This window comes from Urocitellus parryii, unplaced genomic scaffold (genome assembly GCF_045843805.1).
Source record: "Urocitellus parryii isolate mUroPar1 unplaced genomic scaffold, mUroPar1.hap1 Scaffold_49, whole genome shotgun sequence".
NCBI classification, from domain to species: Eukaryota; Metazoa; Chordata; class Mammalia; order Rodentia; family Sciuridae; genus Urocitellus; species Urocitellus parryii.
This window is the reverse complement of record NW_027554054.1, coordinates 1,865,218-1,883,363: the sequence shown is the minus strand read 5'-3', so window position 1 is coordinate 1,883,363 and position 18,146 is coordinate 1,865,218.

Below are 18,146 nucleotides of genomic sequence, written 5' to 3'. Positions count from 1 at the left end.
TATATATATATATATATATATATATATATATATATATATATATATATATCTCACTTTTACTTCTTATAGCAACACAGTTGTGATTTCTGAAAACTAAATCTAAAGTCTATTCCTGCGGACAGCTGATTTACAATGCAAATTGAATTGTCTTGTTTATATGATACTTTAGATATAGGGAGTGGATTAGGAACAAACTTGAATCTAACAGTTGAAAAGTGAATATAGGGCTGGGTATGTGGCTCAAGCGGTAGTGTGCTCGCCTGGCATGTGTGCGGCCCGGGTTCGATTCTCGGCACCACATACAAACGAAGATGTTGTGTCTGCCAAAAACTAAAAAATAAATAATAATAAAAAAATTCTTTCTCTCTCTCTCTCTTTAAAAAAAGAAAAGAAAAAAATTAAAAAAAAAAGAAAAGTCAATATAAAGCTTTAAACCTTAAATGCTTAAATTTTGGTGAGCCATAATTGACAGTAAGAATCACTTTTCCCCCATCTCAGGAAGTTAGGCTTCCTTTGGCTGAAGAACCTGTGGTGTACCTGGCTACAGGGGCCACACCTGGAATCCAGCTGCTTCGGAACCTAGGGCAAGAGGATCAAAGGTTGGAAGCCAGCCTCAGCAACTTAGTAAGACCCTATCTCAAAATTTAAAAAAATAAAAATAAAAAAGAGCTATAGTTCAGTAGTGAAGCAGCCATGGGCTCAATTCATAGTATTGAAAGAAAAAAAGAAACTGTAGCATCTATCTTTAATCCTTGTTGATCCTTCTGAGGAGGATCATAGCCTCTAGGCCTATAACTGGAGGTCCCAGGGTAGCTATACCCAAGCGGAGGCTCTACAGTATCAAGGATACATAGTTATAGTTAACTTAATAGGTTAGAAGCACCAAAGGAGTAATATGAATTGTACCTTCTGAAGGCATTGATTAGTCAATTATTTTAATTGTACAGGGACAATTTTTAAAAGATATTCCTGGTTTGTATCAGGTTGTATCTTTAGGTCTGGTGAGCAAAAGTCTGACTTGAATCACCATAATAGAGAGTTTCAGTTTCTTAATCAGTTCCCCAATTATGCCATTTCATGAGTCTAGAGCTCTTTGAATGAAAGGGAAGTTGGGACCCTTAGAAGGAGGATGGGGCTACACAGACAAATGCTATAATCTTCCTGGTCTTCCCTATGTAACCTGAATAGCACTTCTCAGAGAAATTTGGATAGAGTAGGAAAGTTGTCAGAATTGGGGGATTTTACCCATCACAGGTTCTGAATTAACATTAATCTCTGAAGATCAAAACTGTTAATATGCCAGCAACTTGCTATCAGCTTCTCCATTTTGAATTTTCTTGTCTTAGGAGGCTTATGGCATCTGAGTTTAGGTTAAAATCTGGGTCTATTGCTGCATTGCCTTCCACTTCTCAGTTCTCTTGGGGATTTCCTTTTCATCAATTGACTTAGGAAGGAAAAAAAAATCCCTATTCATTGATGACAATATGCACCACATAAAAATAGAGGTTCATAACCCTGCAGCACAACTATGGTGTTGCTCTGGAAAATAGTGAAGATGCCAAATCCCTCCTGTCCACAGAACTTCAAGCAGTATGCTCAGTTGTTCATTTTTTTTCTTGAAGAAAACATGGCTAGAATTATGGATATATATACATATATATAAATATAAATATAAATATATATATATATATATATATATATATATATATATATATATCTGAATGGCCACACCTTATGGAAATGTTGAGGTCCATGTGAGTGCTCATTAACAGTAATCTCTTAGCAGAAGAGGTTTTTAATAACTGGGTGAAAAGAAGGCATAATTTATGCATACAAGTCAAGCAACACATTCATTCATTTCCCAAAAGGCTCATGAATAAAATGGTCATGTCATTTAATTTTGAACTGAAGTATGGACTCCACACCATGATTTAAACTTGCTAAAGATTATCTGACTCTAACTATTAGTAAGTGAACAACCTGTTCAAAAGCAGAGACTAACAAACATTCAGATCTCAAAAACTACCATAATTTGATTAGGCAGAACTGCTAATGACCAAGACACTATAAACTGAAAGTTTGGAATCTCATTCTGCATGGAAATATGACTAGTCAGAAGAATATTGAAGGGTTGGTGGAAGAACTTTGGCTATTGTCAAAGTCCTAGCCAAATATGCACTTCAGTAATTATGACCGATGATGACATTTCTTCCTTATTTGATCTTAAGTCCACACATATGAATAAGCACTTTATTCCTCTTTATCCTCTCCTACTGTTTAACATAGTATGTGTTTTTCTTACAATCTCAAGAGTTTAAATTAGAAGATATCAAAAGGGCTGACTTATCTAAAAGAGGAATTTTTTTTTTAGAAAAAATATCTTTTTTTTGGAAAATATAGGTAGCATATTGTAAGTTGTATGAGGAGTAATTCCATTATATTAGGCAAAGGCATAGATTATTCCTGTCTTTATTTCCAATGTTTGATGAAAGGAAAGTGTGTGGATTCAAGTTTGGCAAAAAGTAGAGTTTAGTGAATTAGTACTGCGTCAGGTTAGCTATGCTAAAACCACTTTTCCCCAAATTCCCCTCACTGCGTTGTTCTCAGTTGTCATTGTCACTGTTTGGAAGGCATAAGAGAAGGAGCAGCTGTGCACTTTCACACAGCGAAGACCTTTACATGTGGCCACAACAGGGCTGGCATATTGTCACTGATTCAGTAGCTCACCTTGGTGGGAGGCATCAGCTGGACTGTAAGCTCCTGCCAAATCTTCTCCTTTAAATTCTCTGGATCCTCTACCAAGTGCATAGATAGCTATGTGGTGAAGGAAGGCAGTGTTCTTAACAGATCACCCATGGGATCAAAGATAAAGGTGGGGCATGACAGATATTTCATTCTCTTGAGTGCCATTTTTTTTTAATCTGGTTTGCATTTGGATTACTCTTTGATTCAGCTCTAATGATTTTAGTTTTAACATTAGACAGGAGAGACTTAGGTAGCTGAAAGTGTTCTTCTCACCCACACAGTTCTTTAAGATCTAACCCTTCTGAGTAACTTATTTTATGTCACTCAGCTCTGCTTTTCTTTGTAACCTGACTGATACAAATGTTACATGGACAGGCCATGACTGTTGCTACCTCAGGGCATTGGATTGTGTAAAAATGCTAAAGACCCTGCAGCAGAAAGGATGGAACTGGAGGATATAAAGTTAAATTAAAGAAGGCAGACAAGCAAATCTCACTCATGCATGGAAGCTAAAAAAAGATTAACTCAAGAAAGATAATAGAATACTGATTACTAGAGGCTACAAAGGGGTGAGGCTGAACAGTGGTTGGATAAAGGAGATTGGTACCAAAATGAATCTAGTTAGAGGAATGAGTTCTACTGTTCCATAACATGGTAGGGGAATAGTTAACAACGTGGCTCAAGCGGTAGCGCACTTGGCCCGGGTTCGATCCTCAGCACCACATACAAACAAAGATGTTGTGTCTGCCAAAAACTGAAAAATAAATATTAAAAATTAAAAAATATATATTTTATAAACAACTTGAAGGAGGTGTGTGAAAGTGCCAAACATGGAAATGACAAGGAGATAGAAATATCAATTATCCTAGTTTGATCACTAAATATTGTATGCCTGTATGGAGTCATCACACCATATTTCATAAACCTACAAAATCATTATGTGTTAACTCAATAGAAAAAAATGTTAAAAAGCTGATAGTTTAAAAGTAACCATAATCATCACAGACCAGCTTGAAAAGCATTGTTGCCTCTTAAGAAATAGAGGGGAAAAATCAGAGTTGGCTGATTGTAATATATGGAGAAACTAATAATAAAAAAGAAATTATTAAAAAGAAAAATCAAAGGACAAAAAGTGGAACTTGTTAATTTTTTATAGTCTCTGGTTTCTATTCTCTAAGTGATAGTAGAGCTCTATCCTCAATCCTTTCTTTTTCCTTTGACAATCTATTATACATCACATTTTTTTGAGAGCATAAACAAAAAAAGAAGTTTAAATTACAATCCTCATCTGAGTTTCATTCTGGGACCAAAACTTCTAAGTGTCTGTTCTACTGTTCAAAGTGACTCTTCTTCACCTGAGACTGAAGACTTTGGTGGGGCTTGTTTTAAGCAACTTATTACACAAAACACACACACACACACACACACACACACACACACAATGCATTTGCAGTGCTGCAACCACACTATTGATATAAATCTCACTGACTTTGTTCTAGCAGTGCCTCTAAATGTTTAGAGACATAGAAATTACCTTTACCTTTCTCAGCTGATATTGACATGTCAGCTCTCTTTTCAGGAAGAAGCAAGATTCCGTGTGACTTCATTTCTGGATTTTTAAAATCTATTCTTTATTTCCCTTTTCTTTCTCCTTTTCCTGGGTATTTTAATTGAAGGCTTCTGATAACATTAAAGAGGAATTTACTTACTTCTTTTCATTTCTCTTTAAATTACCTGGAATTTGGTGCTCCTGTACATATCCCATCATTTGAACTCAGTCTTCAGACAAGGGCTGAGAAAATTTAAGCAAATAGAAGACAAAAAAAATGCAAAAATAGTTTCATAGTTTTATAATCTCTGCACATATTTGTTTATGACAGAAATATTACATTAAAAATCAGGGATTATTATATATCAATGCAATCTCAGCCTTGTTAAGTTTCTACTAAAGTGTATTGTGTTTACTTTTATTTTCAAGCACTTTTACTTTATTTTTAGACATTTACTTCTCCTTGTAAACAGTTATTTTTCTTAAAAATGTAACCCTGTGTATTAGACAAGGTTCTCTAGAGCAACAGAATCAATATGAAGTATTATTATAAGAAGGGGATTTATTAGATTGGCTTAAACGACCAGAAGCTGAATAGTCTACAATGGCCATCTGCAGTCTGGAAGGCTGGAGGAACCAGTAGCTGAGTAGTCCAAGAGGCTGAAGCCTCAGAACAATAGTGCTACTTTAGCCTGAGACCAAAGCTTCTGGAAACTCCCTAGAGAATCACTGGAAGGGTCTGCTTTGGAAGAGTGAAGAAGCAAGAGTCCAATATCCTCGGGCAATTGCAGCAGCAATCCAGAACTGGTTCAAGAAGAATCCAGGTTGCATCTATTGCTGCTTCCTTGTTGTTCCAACCTTTATTCCATCCAAGCCACCATCCTATTGGATAGTGCTTCCCACACTTAGGGAGAGTCTACACTTTAGTTGCTATCCCACATGTCAATCATTCCTATACACACCCTCATTGAGACACCCAGAAACCTCTTAAACATCAGCATCTCTTAATCCAATCAAGCTGACGATTCAAATTGACCCTTATACCCTGAGACTATTTTACATGTTTTACCACTAATTTTTAACATAATTTTATTTTTTATTCTTTATTCTTTTTTAATTGCAGTGATACCTGTCTTTTTGCTAACACCTGATGACCACAGAGGGAAATGACAGTCTTATTGCCCAACCTCCAGATCCAGCACTGACCCCAGGGAATGCTTCATTGGCCTGATCCCCCACTCCCTGACAGCCAACCCTTAGAGATGCATTCTTGTATTCTTAATCTAAATTTAGGATTTTAGATTTCTCCTTCTTACATTCTTCAGATTAAAAGTCATTTAGTGGTATTTTATCTTCTAAGAAAAATAAGTTTCTTCAAAGACTGATCTATAGGCATAACCAATAAGTGAAAGGCTGATGTTCAGCATGAGGTCTAAGAAATTTGATGGCAGGAATCTGATGAACTGCCAGCACAGTCCCTTTGACTCACTCTCGGTTTTCTTATTATCCCAGTGCTTGGATCTGATTCTTGTAACCTGCATGCAAGGCCACACATGAAAGGCTTTTATAAGAACAGGAAAACTTGTTATTAGGGTGTCTCTATCATGTATTTTGACAGATCAGAAAACTGAGCATAATGAATATGAAGTAATGTTTCCTCTCAGGAGGAAAAAAATGGCAGGTGAAAAGACAGGGAAAAGAAAAGCCACAGCATAGGTTGTTGGAGTTGAGCCAACAGTGTGAAGCAGAACTTGTCTGAAATGTGCACTGCCAGGGACACAGACCAACTTGCACCCTGCCCTTAAGTGGTGGAAGTAACCCTGAGCAAGCCTTTACCCACAGAGACCTCTGCAGCTGTGCTCCATTCTTCCTGACTCTGAGGCACGATGAGCAAGACTTGGTTACCTGGTTTTAACAACACTGAAAGCAAGATCCTGAATTTATGTGAATGCACATCTATCTAGAACAGAAACTCACAGCCATTACAAGTCAGGAAACAACCTGGACAAACCTCCTGTTGGCTTAAAGCATCAATTAGAGTTGGTCCTGTTCAATAGGCCATATATTTCCTAAATATATTTCACCATGTTATATACAATCATACAAATAAAAATAATAGGAAGGTGAACTATCTGAAAAAAAATTAAAAATCCCATTTGCAATTGCTACAATAAATTAAAATAAAAAACTTAGGAAAAAAAATTAACCAAACTGGTTCAGATCCCTGCCCTGAAAACCACAAAACACAAATGAAAAAAAAAATTAAAGATGACTTCATTTAATGGAAAGCTATTTCATCCTCATGAAGTGGAAGAATTAATATTGGTAAATGTCAATTCTATCCAAAGGGATCTAGAAAGTCAATGAAATCCCTGTCAAAATACCAATAGACATTCTTCATAAAGCCAGAAAAAAACAATACTAAAATTCATATGGAATCAAAAGAATCCAAATAGTCCAAGAAATCTTGAGGAAATTAAAAAAAAAGAAAACTAGAGACACCTTAGAATTCATTATATACTACAAAGTCAAAGTAACAAAAACAGCAGAACACTAACACATCATCCAATAGAAAAAAATACAAAAAAAAATAAATCTTCACATTCTTAGCCATCTGATTTTCAACAAAGAGACCAAGAATCTACAATGGAGAAGTTTCTTCAGTAAATGGTTCTGGGAAAACTGGATATCCACATGAAGAAAAATGAAGCTAGACCCTTATCTCTCTCGCACCATACACAAAAATCAGCACAAAGTAGAATAAAGGCTAAATGTAAGGCCCGAAAAGATAAAATTACTATTAGAAAACTAAATAGAAATTCTCTTTGGAATTAGTCTGGATAAGCATATTTTGGATAAGACCCCAACACACAAGAAACAAAAGCAAAAAAAAAAAAATGAGATCATGCCAAACCAAAAAGCTTCTGCATGTAAAGGAGAGAACAGAGTGAAGCATCAGCATGCATACAGAATGGGAGAAAAATGTGCCAAATAGGCCACTTATAAGGGGCTTATATGTAGAATAAACATAGAACCAAAGCAGCCCAATATAAAAAAAAGCACAATAATTCTATTTAAAAATGAGAAGAAACTTGAATAGAGATTTATCAAAAGAAGACATACAAATGACTAGAGGGTACATGAAAAATGGTCGACATCACTAATAATAAGGGAAATGAAAATCCAAACTGCAATGTTATGTTACCATGTCCCAATTAGAATGCCTATTATGAAAAAGACAAAAAATGCTGGTTTGGATATAGAAAACGCAGAATTATTATACCCTGTTGGTGGAAATATCAATTAGTACATTTACTATGGAAAAAAGAATAGAAGTTATTCAGAAAATTAAAAATGGAACTACCATGCAATTGCACAACAATCTCATTACTGAGTATAAAGTCACAGGAAATTTGTTAGCATGATGAACAGATAACTGTACTTCATAATTTGTTGCAGTATAATAACCAAGATGTGGAAACAACCTAAGTGTCCATCAATAGATGAATGGAAAAAAGAAAATGTACCTTTGACTGTATATACAGTGGTCAGTCATACAAAAGAATGCAATCTTGTCATTTGTGGCACTATGGATGAACCCAGAGGACATTATATTAAATAAAGGAAGCCAGGAACAGAAGGAAAAATCCTGTGTGATCTCACTCACATGTTGATTCAAAAGAAGTTGATCTCATATAAGTAGAGAGTAGTTACCAGACTCATTACCAGAGGCTGGGAAGCACTGGGGACTGGGAGACATTGGTCAATGGAGACATCATTAGTTATTCAGGAGGCATAAGTTATTTTATTCCATTTCATGGTAGGTGACAATGGTTATTAATATTGTACTGAATATTTCAGAATATTAAGAACAATAAGAGAGGATTTTCAATGTTCCTACTACAAAGAAATGATAAATGTATAAGGTGGTGAATATGCTAAATGTCCTGATTTGAATGTTATACAATGCATACATGCATTAAAGCATCATAATATTCCCCACAAATATTAACAAATAATATGTGCCAATTAAAAAGGAGACAGGAAAAAATTATACACAATAACACAAACAAATTACTTACCTTTGAAATATGCTGTTAAGAGCATGTTTTACACCATTCAGGTTGCTACAACAAATTACCATGTTTTTTTTTTTTGTACCAGAGATTGAACTCAGGGGCACTCAACCACTGAGCCACATCCCCAGCCCTATTTTGTATTTTATTTAGAGACAGGATCTCACTTAGTGCCTTGTCATTGCTGAGGCTGGCTTTGAACTTGAGATTCTCTTGTCTCAGCCTCCTGAGCCACTGGAATTACAAGTGTGCACCACCACATCTGGCTAACAAATTACCTTTGAATGAGTGGCTTGAGCAATATTTATTTCTCACATTTCCAGATGTTTGAGATCTGAGATCAGGGTGACAGCAGGGATGTATTTATATATATATATATAAAATATATAAAAACTCATGCAGTTTTTATTCACCTAGTGTTTCTAGAAAACAAAAACCACACAGAAACAAATGCAAAAATGTATATTATGCTCAAGTTTTTCAATTGTTTTGGAACCAAATTGTATTTTCCAAACAAGCATTATAGAAAAACTGTAATTAAAAAACAACTCTTTAGCAACTTATATGTAGTGTACAGAGTTATAAATTTAGCCTTGTTGGAAAATTTAAACTGAGATTTTAAGTGTGTGTGTGAGTTTGGGAAGTGAATTGGCAGAGGCTGCAGACAAAATAAATGCAGGGTATCCTAAAGAATGTGGAAGTTTAGTACATTTGCAGCATGATCTGCAAGGGAGAGCCAGGCAAGCAATGAAGCTGGAATCTTAGAATGTGATACAATAAATATTGCTCATCAGCACCCACAAAAAGAAATGGACCTTGCTCTAAAATCAATGGACATCTTTGAAGGCTTTAAACAAAGAAACAGTTAAATAGATTAAGTTGTTTTAAAGATTATTTTTCTTGTGGTTTGGAGAGCAATTTGTATTAGAGCAAGATTATAAAAAGGGTTTGCTGATAACCAAAACGTTAAGTGTTCTTCCTTCTAGGCACAATGTCACTCTATTTCCCAGCCTGGCTTCTCTTGGATCAGGCAAGTGTCCAAATCCTTACAAACAGAATGTTAGTTGAAAGAAACTTTGCTAGTCATTCCTGGCCCAAGGCTAAAAAGAGTCTCCAAGTTACTTCTTTCTCCTTTTGCTGGCTGGAGGTAGATACTGTTGTGGAGTCATAAGATGGAAGGGGACTGGCTTCCAAATTCTTGCATGAAAATAATTGTGTGCAAACCAAGAACAAGAGCCTTGGATTATTGTATGGAAAATATAGTGCTTGTTTTGCATGTGAGTGATTGTACTTTGAAGTATAAAGAGAGGGGTCCTTTTTTCCCCTTTACATTTAGACACACCTCAACACAGGCTTATAGATCAGTTATAATAAACTGAATATGAGGTCATATGACTAGTTGAGATGCAAACAGTTACATGAATTCAAGAAATATTTTGAAGATTTTTTACATTACCTCATGATTGACCGTAATAAAAACATTTTTTAAAGAAAGAAATCAAGGATCAGACATGATGAGAGGTTCAAGTATTGGCTCCAAGAGGCTAAGCACACTCTACTTCTTCCCAAAATTAGTCTAAAATATCTGTTCAGTTTTACTAGAAAAAGGAAGATACTGGTGGGTCAGTAAGGTTCTATAACTTCCTCATACCTATCTTTCATATTTGGTGACTAGACCACCATTTGAGGAAGAGATTATCTGTGATTTTTTGAAAAATGTCAGGTTTCCTGGTTCTTGAAACCGATTTATTATTCAGAAGACCACTTATTTATCTTAAAGAAGAACAAGGTCAGTTTCATGGCTTTTCTGAATATTATCTTTACACCAGCTTTACAGCATTCTGGAAACCTCATTTCCCCAACAGCATGACATTCTCCTGCTTTCAATTTCTCCGCATCTTTTCAAGGTAGAAATTACTGATAGGATATCTGTTTATCCTATCCAGCCTTTTATCCTATTCCATTTTTACATTCTCTGTATTCTCTGATCACACTGGAATTCTTCCATTCCTCAAAGATGTTATACTATGACTAGCTTCTCAGTTCACCCACATGCTGTTTTCCTTCCCCAGGAACATAGCATCCCTCAAAACTTATTCACCCTTCCCTTGTTTACTATAAGATTTCACATGACAGATCAAACACATTTTTTCATATAAACCTTTCTGGACATCCCATTTTAAATAAAGACCACCATTGTGTGCTTTCATATATATTCCTGTGATTTTTACTTACAAATATTGTCAGTTATAATTACTTATGTGATTATTTTGTAATATCTTACTCAATGTTTTCTAAGCCTCCTTAGATCAGAGATGATATAAAGTCATCTCTCCATATTTTCAAGGGGAATTGGTCTCAGGACTGTCCTTCCCCATAGATAACTAAATTCAAGGATGCTACAGTTCCTTTTTTAAAACAGTGTAGTATTTGCATATAATCTATGCACATTACCCCTCTACTTTAAATCATCTCTAGATTAATTATAATATCTACTACAACTTAAATGCCGTGTAAATAGTTATACTTTATTGGTTAGAATAAAATGAAAAGAAAAAAGAGGTCTATACATGTTCAGTATGGATACAATTTTTACCTGAATATATTTGATCTACAGTTGGTTGAATTCATGGATATAAAACCACAGTTAGGGAAGGGGACCTGTAGTTTACTCACCACGGCCTTACTCCCCTCAGGAACAATGCCTGGAGACTGTTTATTGTTAAAGATAACTGAAGTTCACCTACCTGATACACATCACCTTTCCTTACTTTCAGAGCCCCAGTTGAGTTCAGGTGTGTGATTCAGGAAATGTGTCCCTCTTTTCAACCCCTGAAGTAATTCTCAACTGATGTAAGTCAATCATTATGACCCAATTCCCATTGCAAGGGACTGGCATGAGCTGGGTATATGATACATTCTATCCAATGATTCTTGGAAGTCTAGTTGAGGACTTCTTAGACAGGTTTTCTTAATAATGACAATAGCAATTTTATTCATTATATTAGGATGCTGAGGATGACTCAACCAAACTCAACTACAAAAAATCCTATCATATTCATCAATTGCACATATAGGCTGAATAACAGTCATTGTCACGTTTAACCTATACTAACCATATTTAATTTGACCATTTATATTATACTTACAATCAATATATTTATACTACTTTATTGTAATAAAAAAAACTACCATGTGGTAGTTTAAAATGTGATACATGAGAAAATTTTATTTCTTCCAAATTCCTCCAGAGTTTATAAGGGGAGCTAATCAGAGATAGCAGGGCAGAAAGATAGAAAGGATCCATGACCTTGTAGTCATTGTTAAGTCATCAAATTAGTCCAGTTTGAAGATATATTAACTTACAGAACTTATGTGCTCTTCAAGAACTTTCTTATCCCGGTGGAGAAAAGTTTCTTAGAGATTATTTAAAAGTAATATTTCCAGAATGAATAAAAGCTATTTTACACACACACACACACACACACACACACACACACACACACACACAGAATAAGCAATAACAATATAGATAGTACCTGGCATGTTTCTAAGCTTCGGCAATGATTCCACCTCAACCTTGAATACACTTATGGTCCTCATTTGACCAAGTCTTTCAAGATCCAAAATGGGTCCTTATATTCAGAATAATCCTTCATTCTCTCACATGCTTAGGCCAGCAGGCTCTCCTTTACACTATACTGCTACCCCAGACTACCAGCATAGCTTACTGGTTCTGATTTGGATATTAGGTGCTGTCAAAAGCTCATGTGTGAAACAATTCAAGAAAGTTTTGAGGTGAAATGATTGGGTTATGAGAGTTTTAACCTAATGGGTGGATGAATCCCCTGATAGGGATTAACTGGATAGTAACTGTAGGCAGATAAAGTGTGGCCAGAGGAGGTGGGTTCCTGTGGGTATGTCCTTGTTGAGCAGAGCTCTCTCTGCTTCCTACTGCCAGGTTGCCAACTGCTTCCTTCTGCCACACTCTTCCACCATGTTTTTCTGCCTCATCTCAGGACCTGAGGAATGGAGTATGCTGTCTATGGACTAGGACCTCTGAAACTGTGAGCCCTAACATAAACCCTTCCTCCTCTCATTTTTCTGGTCAGTTCTTTTGTTCACGGCAGTGAAAATCTAACTAAAACATTACTCTATTATGTTTTTTAATATCTTCACCTATGCATCATCCCCCAATCAACCAAAAGTCTCCTTATAGGAATTAAAATGAATAAGGCAGAACTTGGCATTTGGTAGATGCTGAATATGGAAATGTTCTACAGAACAAATGAGATGCATAAACTGAAATAACCAGGAAAAGCTAGGGAGAACAATGAGACTGGAGCTGGTCCTTGGTCATCAGGTAGAACAATGATCCTAAAAGGGCAGAAAACAGACCTTTCTCCTGAAGACACTGGCAAGTGGAAGGTTGAAGCATATATTTTTAAAGGATACTATGCAAAAAGATCAGGGTAACAAATAATATTGAAACCACAACTGAATGTCACTCCAGAGAGTCTGGAATTTACTTTGCAGGTGCAGGAATCCCATATTGATACTTATATTACAGTATTACATAAAAGTAGTCAATGATGTTGGTGAATAACAGGTAAAATGTCACATGCACTAATAAGCCACACAAGGTATATAAGGGATTGAACATAGGTGATACCTTTGTCTATGGAAAGGGATAGTGATGCAGAAGATAATTATAAGTAAAAAAATAGAAAACCCTACCACTGTACACATATTTGAGTAGCTGAAATCCAGAATATTGACATCACCTAGTTCTGATGAGGATGTAAAACAGAAAAATCACACATTCACTGCTGACCAGCAATGTAAAATTGTACAGGCACTGTGGAAGACAATTGGGATGTTTCTTGTAAAACCAAGCATATTCTTCCAATACACCTGTCATATTACTTTGTATTTATACAAAAGAATTGAAAACAGATGTTCATTCTAAAATTTGAGGAAAGAGGTTTACTTAAAATTGTCTAAACTTGGAAGCAGTAAAGATTTAATTAGGTGAATGAATAAACTATGGTATTTTCAAACAATGAAACATTATCAATCTTTAAAAAATGAGCTAAAAGCCACAAAAAGACATGGGAGAATCTTAAATGTGTATTACCAAGTGAAGTGAGCCAATCTTAAAATGCTACTTGCTCTCTGATTCCAATAATGTACTGTTCTAGAAAAGGCAAAACTACAGAGAGAGTAAAAAGCAGTGGTTGCTACAGGTTAGGGAAGAGAGAAATCAGTAAGACATAGAGGGTTTCTAGAGCAGTAAAACTATTCTGTATGATAATAGTGGATGTGTTATTATTTACTTATCAAAATCTAAAGAACATATAACACCAAGAATGAGCTCTAATGTAAACCATGCGTCCTGAATGATTATGGCATATTGATGTTGTTTCATTTATTGTAAGAAATATAGCACTTTGGTGGAAAAAAATGTCTTTAATGTGGGAGGCTATGCATTTCTAGGTGTGAAGGATAAAAGGAAATACTTTGAAGATAAAGCTGTTGCTAAGAAAATACATAAAAAGCCATCTCTATATCTATCTAATGATCTATCTAAATATATTACCTAATGAATGAGTAGTTTTGACAATGAGTTCATCTACATGAAGAAAGGAACATAATTTTTTTCATCCAAAGGGACTTTTTCCACATTCTACACAATTAAAGTTATTGACAAGTTTATTGGTTACCATTTTGAATGCCTATGTGATATAAATTATTGATTTTTATCATCCAATTTGTTAATTTTCCACCACCTGTATAGCTTGACAATGTTTTGTTTCATGATAATTTATAGTCATTTTACTGAAGAATAACACTGACATAATGATAATATATAAAACAATGAAAATTGTTGAACAATGTTCTAACACATCTTAATTATGAAAAAGATATAAACAAGAGCAGATGTATTGACCCAAGTATACACTTGAAATTCACTGTTGCAACTTTTCAATTTAATTCAGCTTTTTGATCAAGATAGTTTAATTATCATAACACCTAATCAATAATAAATAACATGCTTGTGAACTTTCTTCAGGGAAAGTTAAAATTTTATTTAAAAATAGCAATTAAAGGACATTTTAAACTCATGGAAGTCTTATTCAAATCATGTTCCTATACAATTGCAGGCATCCCCTGAGATCTTTCTAACTTTTAAGAAACTTTTGAAAATTCTAGATAGGGTCAAACTTCTTGATTCTCTATTGATCATGTCATGAACCTATAATGTGTTAGTCAGTTTTCTGTTATTATACCAAATACCTAAGATTTAAGAAAGGTTTACTTTTTTGTTCTTAATTTTTCCTTTTAATTTGAGTATTATAATTATATATAAAAGTGAAGTTTGTTATAATATATTCATATGTGCACACAATAAAACAGTATAATTCGATCAATTTCATTGATCAAATGTAAGGTAATGGGGAATTAAATTGATCAGGTCTACTTTTTTAATAGAAAACTTTAGAAAAGGTTTACTTTGGTTCACAGGTTTGGAGTTTCCAGTTCATATTTCCTGTTGCTTTTGGCCAGTTATGAGGCAGGACATCAAGGCAGGATGGAGGGTAAAGCAATCATTCACCTCATGGCCAGGACACAAAACAGTACAACAGGGTTCCACAATTTCATTCAAGACAGCCCTTCCATGACCTGAAGACCTCCCACTAGGCTCCACTTCCTAAAGGTCTCACTACCTCCTAATAACATCACCCTGGAGAACAACACTTTACCACATGGCCTTTGGGTAAAACTTAAGATCCAAACTGTATCATGTAGAATGAGCTTGATCTGATCATTTAACTTTTAATAGTAATAGCCCAGTCGAAGAGAAACACAATATAATACCACATGATTTTTCTGAAATTGAGTATTTTAAAGACTTGCAGTTGATAAGCGTTTAATGCTTCACTTCAAATCAACTTCAATAAATGTCTTACCTCTTTTTCTTTTAAACCATTGTTCTGGCTAAATGATGTAGAGGTATCTATTTACTTTCTTACATTTGAAAGAACAAGATATATTTTCCTACACATAGTTCTTTGGACTCACAAATTATGTGGATTTATCATATAGTCTCTTTGCTTTTATCATATGGTTGAAGGGAATACTAGCAATTTGATGAACTCATGTTCCTTCCTTACCAACTTTTTGTTTAAATCTGTTGTTTGACTTCCTGAGCCCATTTCTCAGTTATTTTCTACTATTTACGATGTCCACCCAGAGAAATTCCAATCATTCTCTTTGTTTAAATCTCAACAGGGTATCAAAAATTATTTCAGGATCATTCACAATATTATTTTAATAATAGGATTTACCAAAAATTTTTATTTATTCCTTTATTTTTTTCTCTCTGTATAAACAGCCTGGGGGGATAGACAATTATAGAGGATCCTCTACAAAATTGTGTTATATTGTGGTGTGTTCTGTGTTGTATGTAATACAAAGTGTTTACTCTTACAACATTGAGTCAATTAATAGAATATGGAGCACTTGGATGAAAATAAGAGCATGTAACTCAACAATTTGACATTTAAATGTTAGAGTTGATTCTCAAGGTTGTATGAATTGTTTTCTGTCTTTGTATTTGGAAATCTGAGAGAAGAAAAGGTAGAGAATGCAGCACACAATTCATTTTAACCGTGAGCATCTTCCATTGTGAATCAAGAATTCATTCAAAACACATCTGGTATGAAGTTTGGCTTTTAACAGTAAAAACGGCAACATCTAACCTCATCACAGGTGTGCACAAAGGAATTGTGTTTTTCAGAGAGAGATATATTTTTAGATTTTAGATAATTCCAACAGGTTTTCAAAGGTAAGAGGGTGGGGAATCTTATAGCTTTTCAAATAAAAAGTCTTCCACCCACCTACATTTGGGGTATGCTACATACACAACAATACGAAACTCGGTTCTATGATTATGATTTTAAATGCTAAATAAATAAATAATTTGGTGAAACATTCTCATTTGCCTCTCCCCATTTTATAGAGAACAGGACAAAATATATCCTTCTATAGAATTCATATTCACATACAAAACGTAAAATTCTGTATTCCTTATTTTGCTTATCTGTTTCTACAAGATCCTATCTTGTATATGGTATGTGCATATGGGGAAAAATTAGTGTTTAAGTCTCATCTACTTACAACATCCACATAGCCAGACACCATTAAATATAGTTGAGTTGTCACTGTCTTGCTAGATCAGGCAAGGATGACAAGAATAAGCAAAGGAAGAAAGCCCCCGAGAGCCACTGACTGCAGCACAGGTGACACTAGGGTACCTTCCAACCCAGAACACAGAAGACTTTATAGCTCACAAACTAGCTTTCAAAACGCAGGCTTTTTTAAGAACCTTGCCAGTGGTTGGCAATTATGGAATTTCTAGTTCTAGTACTGTGCCTCACTTTTTTATACACAAAATCTATTAAGCAATTGCTAACTATCTAATTAATGGTCTGAGTAATCAAGATACTGAGAGACGACATCCATTCAATATAACCATTAAACAACATATGTTCTTAAAAACATGTTGGGAAAGTTCTCTCTTTGCTAATGAATGAAAACTTAAGCATTTCCCTGCCATTTCAGGCAACTATTTTAATTCTTATATAATAATAATAATAATAATTATAAATAATAATAATAACTATAAAACCCAATAATCTCTGTAAGTTTCTGAACAATAAGAATGATACTCAAAACTCTGACCATTTGCTTTAAAGCTATTTTCTTTAGCAACCTGAGCTGAGGTCAGTGGAGGAATGTCTCCTTCTCTCTCCACTATTTCTTCAGCTTATATTCGGTCTTTCTGATAACTTTGCAACTGGAGATAATTGAATAGAAAAGAGAGCAAAGAGAGAAGAGGAGGGGCATCAAGTTTCTTACATGGCTATTAAAGTCATAAGCGGAGTCTCACCTTATTGAACCTGCCAATATTTAAATATGCCTCTTCCCCTTCTTCATTCCTTTTATGATGTAATATTTAATATTTTCTGCATACTAAACCATTGTTGTACTTACTGCCTTAATACACAGCCAAAATCTGGATTTATTTTCATCTAGGACCATTTTAGTGAGCCAGTGTGTCTCCTTTCCATAGAGTGCCATCATCATATGACAGACCACAATGATCAGGAAAAGAGGGCAAACCATGGTGCAAAAGTATTTTTCAAATTGCTGCTTATGTCATATTTGGTCTTATCCAATTGGCAAAGTCATATGATCAAGCACAGAGTCAGCATGGAAAAGTGTAGACACAGGAATGTGATAAAAATTATGGGCTATCACTATATTTTATCACAGATGGGCTTTCCTGAAACTGTGTTCCTGATGCTCTGTCATGTCACTTCCCTGAATGCAGAAAACCTGCCTTCCTTCTTGCCAGTTATCAAGATCTCAGATAATCAAAGGTCATCTCTCTTATTTTCATGACCCAGAACTGTTCTCTGTTGAACACTCACACTCTATGTTTGAACAAACTCTAGGACATAAAACTGAGCCCAATTTAGTCTCCTTTTCTTTGCCCCCATATTTCCAAGAACTAGCATCTCACCTATTCCCTGTTGGATTGGAGGATAGGCATCCCCTAAATCACTCCTACACTTATGGATGTACACACATGTTAAATATATATCTATATCGATCTTCACACATTCATGGTGAAGGCAATCTTACTAAGCTTGAAATCTGGGGCGGGGGTGGGGGGCGCTTATCACCTTTCTTACTTGGCAATGAGTGTC